Raw genomic sequence first — 7,069 nt, 5'->3', positions numbered from 1 at the left:
AATTGATTACACAGCAGTGGAGAGTAGACTTTATCAAAGTAGATGTCTTTCTGAAAGTGCTGTAACTAAGTTTAAGAATATAATCCACCCACTGTTATCATCTTCTATGCCCTGTACCAACATAGAGCAGAGCAGCTATCTGAACGCTACTCCAACAGAGGTCGATTATCTTGTTAATAATTTTACCTCCTCACCACGTATGACTCTGGATACTGTAGCTCCTGTGAAAACTAAGGCCTCAAATCAGAAGTACCTGACTCCGTGGTATAATTCTCAAACACGTAGCCTAAAGCAGATAACTCGTAAGCTGGAGAGGAAATGGCGTGTCACAAATTTAGAGGATCATCATTTAGCCTGGAGAAATAGTTTGCTGCTTTATAAGAAAGCCCTCCGCAAAGCCAGAACATCTTACTATTCGTCACTGATTGAAGAAAATAAGAACAACCCCAGGTTTCTCTTCAGCACTGTAGCCAGGCTGACAAAAAGTCAGAGCTCTACTGAGCCAACAATCCCTTTAACGTTAACTAGTAATGACTTCATGAACTTCTTCACAAATAAAATTCTTATCATTAGAGAAAGAATTACCAATAATCATCCCACAGATGTAATATTATCTACAGCTACTTTTAGTACCATCGATGTTAAGTTAGACTCTTTTTCTCCAATTGATCTTTCTGAGTTAATTTCAATAATTACTTCCTCCAAACCATCAACGTGTCTTTTAGACCCCATTCCTACAAAACTGCTCAAAGAAGTCCTGCCATTAATTAATTCTTCAATCTTAAATATGATCAACCTATCTCTAATAATCGGCTATGTACCACAGGCCTTCAAGGTGGCTGTAGTTAAACCTTTACTTAAAAAGCCATCTCTAGACCCAGCAGTCTTAGCTAATTATAGGCCAATCTCCAACCTTCCTTTCATATCAAACATCCTTGAAAGAGTAGTTGTCAAACAGCTAACAGATCATCTGCAGAGGAATGGCTTATTTGAAGAGTTTCAGTCAGGTTTCAGAGCTCATCACAGCACAGAAACAGCTTTAGTGAAGGTTACAAATGATCTTCTTATGGCCTCTGACAGTGGACTCATCTCTGTGCTTGTCCTGCTAGACCTCAGTGCAGCGTTCGATACTGTTGACCATAATATCCTATTAGAGTGATTAGAACATGCTGTAGGTATTACAGGTACTGCGCTGCAGTGGTTTGTATCATATCTATCTAATAGACTCCAATTTGTACATGTAAATGGAGAGTCCTCTTCACACACTAAGGTCAATTATGGAGTTCCACAGGGCTCAGTGCTAGGACCAATTCTGTTTACATTATACATGCTTCCCTTAGGCAGCATCACTAGAAGACATAGTATAAATTTTCACTGCTATGCAGATGACACGCAGCTCTATCTATCCATGAAGCCAGGTAACACACACCAATGAGTTAAACTGCAGGAATGTCTTAAAGACATAAAGACCTGGATGGCCGCTAACTTTCTGCTTCTTAATTCAGATCAAACTGAGGTTATTGTACTCGGCCCTGAAAATCTTAGAAATATGGTATCTAACCAGATTCTTACTCTGGATGGCATTACCTTGGCCTCCAGTAATGCTGTGAGGAACCTTGGAGTCATTTTTGACCAGGACATGTCCTTCACTGCACATATTAAACAAATATGTAAGACTGCTTTCTTCTTCTTTCTTCGCTCTCACACTGCAGGCCTACTTGTTGTTCCTAGAGTATTTAAAAGTAGAATGGGAGGCAGAGCCTTCAGTTTTCAGGCCCCTCTTCTGTGGAACCAGCTTCCAGTTTGGATTCAGGAGACAGACACTATCTCTACTTTCAAGATTAGGCTTCAAACTTTCCTTTTTGCTAAAGCATATAGTTAGGGCTGGACCAGGTGACCCTGAATCCTCCCTTAGTTATGCTGCAATAGAGACGAGGCTGCCGGGGATTCCCATGATGCATTGAGTTTTTCCTTTCCAGTCACCTTTCTCACTCACTATGTGTTAATAGACCTCTCTGCATCGAATCATATCTGTTATTAATCTCTGTCTCTCTTCCACAGCATGTCTTTATCCTCTCTTCCTTCTCTCACCCCAAGAGTGTATGTCAACCAGATGTTGACATACACTCTGCAAGGTCTGGCAATGATGCCACTGTCTATGTGATGGCATGCCATATCTGGCTCAATTGTGGTTTGGTTTATGCGGCCAAGGCTCATAGAAAACAGGTCTGACCCTCATCTGGCATCAAGCTGGCACTTCTGACTGATCGGTGTCATGGCAGGGTGTATGTCAACCAGATGTGGGCCAGGTCTGCAATGATTGCACTATTTATGTTCCTATTTTCCTATTTTAGTTAGAAGACCCAAATGCCATGTTGCAATGCTATACTGCTATGGTAGCCAAGGTTTCAAATGCAGGTTTGACAGGTTTGTGAGTGTACACTTTATCCAAAACCTAGTGAGGGTTTACTCATCTTTGTCAGTGGGTGGCTGTAGCTCAGGAGGAAGAGCTGGTCACCTGCTGATCGGAAGGTTAGTGGTTCGATCCCTGGTTCCTCCAGTCTGTATGTCAAGAGTGTGAATGTGTATGAATGTAGTTAGGAAGCACTCAGTTTAGAGGAAGTATGTGATTAGGTGAATGTGGCGTGTTGTATAGAGCACTTTGAGTAATCTGGGAGAGTAGAAAAGTGTTATATAAGAATCAGTCCATTCACTGTCTGAACAGAGTTTTGTCATGTTACTTTTGCACTATTATTTTCTGGCATATGTTGTTATTACATGGCTTGATTAAGGTACATATTAGGCTGACATCTGGGGCCAGAGGTGAAACTGTTCTGGGCCAGCACAGGGCCAGCAGTATGTCTGCAACTGGCCCGTGGCTGCACACAACTTACACATGGCCCACATACCACAAAGAATGACGGCCCTTTGGTGGCCCAGACCAGGTTTGCCAGAGGTGGCCCACACATGGGCCAGCACAGGACCACCAGTGTGTCTACAACTGGCCTTGTGCTGGCTCATGTCTGGGCCACCTCTGGCAAACCGGTACATGACATGGCATATTTATCTATGAATTTGTTATATGATAACAAATTGTCTAACAGGTGTAAAACTGTCCGAATTCCATGATCCATCCATCCATTAGGGAAATTGTTAGATTTGTATTGTGATTGTCATTTATGCTTAGAAATATCTACTTATATATTCTTAGAGTTTTATATTTAGGTGTAGATTGGTAGAGGTTTGATCCTTAATAGTCTGCAAGCTTTGTGTGCATTCCAGAGCTCTCTGACTTTCACACCCACATTTTAGGAGCATGGGAGAGGTCGTACCTTGTCTTATTGTTTTATGGTAGGATAAACTGTTTTAGTCTAAGTGCCTTTTGTTTAGATGGACGGCTCTGGGGAGTCTTCCTGGGGTCACAGTTTGACCCCCCACACACATATACACACACACACACACACACACACACACACACACACACACACACACACACACACACACAAGGTATTCTTTGTTCACATGTATGCCTATGTAAGCCGTTATATGTTAATGAACCTATGCATATTCATGTAACCATAATAAAAGAGCAGTGTTACGGGGGAGCGGACAAGAGCAACTGGGGTCAGGCGAAGGAACGGCGCCTGTCCAGTTCTCTCCCGTGCACGTGAAACATAAAGAACTTGCCTACTCGTGTCTTGCTTGCTGTGTAATTACATTGTCTTCAACGTTCCAGTGAATAGGTTCAAGCTACAAACCTATCATTAATTCGTCCTCCGAGCCGGATCCCTGGAGTCGACATTCACCGAGGGGAGAAGAGACACGCTGAAAGACTGACGTCAGCCAGGAAGTTCCTGTGGATTAGCTGTCTGTCTTTCCTCCTCGATCAATGACGATCGGCGGGATTCGAGGCTGATATTACACGCTAAGCAACACCGAGTAAGTTCAAAGAGCCCGACTCTATAACTGTGTGAGTGTATAGTTCCTTAGCCACTTTGTGGGGCTAAGAACGGTGTTTGTTGCTGCTTTGTGGAGCGATAAGTGAGTCCTCCGCCGCTTTGTGGGGCGTTGAGTGAGTTCTCCGCCGCTTTGTGGGGCGTTGAGAAGTTCCGCGGAGTCCAGACTGTGCTGGACAATAGGCCTATTTTGTGTTGTTGTTGTGTTGAGTGTGTTTGTGTGAGTGAGTGCGGAGTAGAACACGTGGTCTGTGACGCTGACTGTTGTTGTTATCATGGGTTCCTAAGCAACCAAGAGTGTGTCAGAGGGTGACAGACTGGACTTCGCTGCTGGAAAACAGCAGCCTTGAAGAGCGTGTGGAGAAGGCCAGTCCACATCAGCAGCAGTTAAGCTATGCTCTGGTGAATGGCTTCCCCCACCCCTTGCTGACACAAAATGTTTAGATGATTCTTTAGATTGCCCTGATCAACAACAGCCTGTGCTCCTGACCATTAATTTAACCAGTTGTTAACAGTAATCTGCATTAAGCTTAAGGTTGCTCAAATTCAGTACAATGACATACGAGATGAAGTAAAATAGGTAAATATTTTAATTAATGAAGTGCATAGAAGCACTTGACCTGTTTGAAAACTGTCATCCTAATATGAGCCATTGTTGAGATATAGAGCACACCTGTGAAAACAACTAATATGCTGAACCCTGTATGAAACAGCTGAAAACTACATGATGGAGAAGCTGAATTTAATATGAAAGTGTAACGGTGTGTTCACACCGAACGCGATAGAGGCGGCCAGAGCGTCAGGTTTACATGTAAAGTCAATGGAAAAGCGCGATGACACGCGATTGCGCGTCCGGCGAAAATTCGGAAGCAGATTTGCGTCGCGAAAACGCCAAAACGCCTGAAACGCGCGTCAGTGTGCCGCGTCTGGCGCGTTTGACTCGCGAAAAAAACCACGCGCGTCAGTTTTTGTGTTGCATTTTGTGCATACGCTCGTTTCGCGTTCACCGCTCGAGTTGGAAAAATTTGAACTCCAGCGTCAAGTCGCCGCCGCCAACCAATCAGGAGCCTGGTGACGTGGCTGTAACCAGGTCAAAGGGGCAGATCAAACCAAAGCCCTTCATTCTTCATTCAGTATGGAGGAAAAACTCATCAGCGCAGTGGCTAATCGTCCAGAATTATACGATGCTAGCTGCTACTTCGGGACAGGAATAAAAAGGACCTAGCTTGGAGGCACATAAGTGAGGAGATCGGGCAACCTGGTAAGTTCATTTGTTCTTCTTTTTAATTTTCAGACTGACCCGATGAGTCCGCGCAAAAGCTGGCAAGCATGCCTACTGTCCCGCTATTTTCCCCACTGATGTACAAATACCTTTCCGCTAACAAGATAATGTGTTTATTCAGAGGACATCTGCAGGAAAAAGTGGAAGAGCCTCAGGGACACGTATAGTAAGGAGAAGAGGACATGGAAGGAGAAGAGGAGTGGGTCTGCAGCAGGATCGGGGAGGAGATGGAAATTTTACGCGGTCATGGGGTTTCTGGACCCCTTCCTCACCCCACGGGAGACTAGCGGCAATATGGTGCGGACCGTGGAGAACCGCCCGAGGACGAGGGACAGCCCGGAGAGGCAGCAGGGGAGTTTCAGTCTGAAGGTATGTTTACAATGAATTAATGTAGGCAGTTAATTTATGCGTGTTGTCATATAGGAATATATTTTATTAATAAACAGTATACAGTAGTCCCGCAGTTCATCCGTCAATGCCTCGCCTTTTTGCTGATTTTTTGTTATTGCACCGTACAGCTTTCAACAATGCGCATTGCATTCTGCAGCCTGATTGACAAATCTCCTCCGTGTCGTGTCTCCTGCGCCAAATTTACCATGTTTGGTTTTGATAACCATCACGTCCAATAGAAAAAACAGCACAAAGACACTCATAACTATGACCCTCATTCGGAAATAGACACCTGCACTGCGAGGGAAAAAGGCGCACAAAAGTGGCGCCACAGACGGAGAAAAAGCACGGCATAATAATACTTTTACGTTTAAAAATCGACAAAGGTTTGCACTTTGAGAATGAATTATGAGAACTGCGACTATTGTTCATGTGCTGCAATAAATGAGGGACCACTGTATATAATTTCGGAATGACTATTGTTTTCAACCTGTTAACATTTAATATTGTCTTGATAGAGTCAACTGATTATGCAGCAGAGCCATCCCCTGATGCTTCTTCTGGCTCCCCAGTCCCTGGTCCCTCCACTCCTGCTGCTGCACCCACAGGTATGTACATCAAGCACTGATAGCTTTTTAGTCACTTGGATTCCCTGGTGATCACCTTTACTAAATATTCACAACCAATCTGTTCATATCCTCTTTTTTTCAATTTTGAAAATGAAAATCTAGTAGCAGCCTTCTCAATTCTTTGTGTTTTGTGCTGTGTTTTACAGGCCCACAGAGGAGGACAGCTCAAAAGCGGTCGAGGGACGGGTCCCAGGATGGTCCATCGGCGGTGGAGCTGGCCATCCTGGAGTCACTGAAGAGGCCACGCCCGTCTCCAACGGAGTATTTCCTCCTTGGCCTTGCTCCTGCTCTGGAGAGCCTGCCGCCTCAGACACGAGAATTAGTGAAATTCCAAATGCACAAATTACTTTTTGAAAGCAGCACAGCTGTGTTAAATTTGGAAACATTGGACCCTAGCGATCAGTAGTTTTCTGATGAGGCAGCAGGCTCTCCAGGGCAGAAACAATGTTCTTATTTTTCTCCTCATTCTCCCTGAGGCTCTTCTACTCCAAGCTGGGTCCTTTTTGTTCCTGTCTTTCTGTAAATAGTTAAATTTTATATATTTATGTTTAATGTTGTTGTTATTGAATTTATATATTTTTTCAAATAAACATTTTTAATGACTAATGTCTCAGTTTTACTACACAGCAAATATTCGCACCCGACTTGACACATGTAGAATGTATTTCTTATTATACTAATGACAAAATATACTAATACAGTGGGATGCAAAAGTTTGGGCAACCTTGGTAAAAGTCATTATTTTCCTGTAGAAATCGTTGGTTGTTACAATAAAATTGTTAGTTAAATATATCATATGGAAGACACACACA

General features: G+C 43.5%; 1 long non-coding RNA gene across 1 annotated transcript; it reads left to right on the top strand.

Annotated features, from left to right (window-relative positions):
• The first annotated feature begins 5,145 nt into the window (after positions 1-5,145).
• On the top strand, positions 5,146-6,569 carry LOC120443482. The gene is made up of 3 exons (XR_005615447.1): positions 5,146-5,217; positions 6,147-6,236; positions 6,404-6,569. It is a non-coding gene; the product is annotated as an uncharacterized LOC120443482 (long non-coding RNA).
• Positions 6,570-7,069: the final 500 nt, after the last annotated feature.

This window comes from Oreochromis aureus, linkage group 14 (genome assembly GCF_013358895.1).
Source record: "Oreochromis aureus strain Israel breed Guangdong linkage group 14, ZZ_aureus, whole genome shotgun sequence".
NCBI classification, from domain to species: domain Eukaryota; kingdom Metazoa; phylum Chordata; class Actinopteri; order Cichliformes; family Cichlidae; genus Oreochromis; species Oreochromis aureus.
The sequence above is the reverse complement of the archived record's forward strand: the minus strand, read 5'-3'. Positions and strand labels throughout refer to the sequence as shown.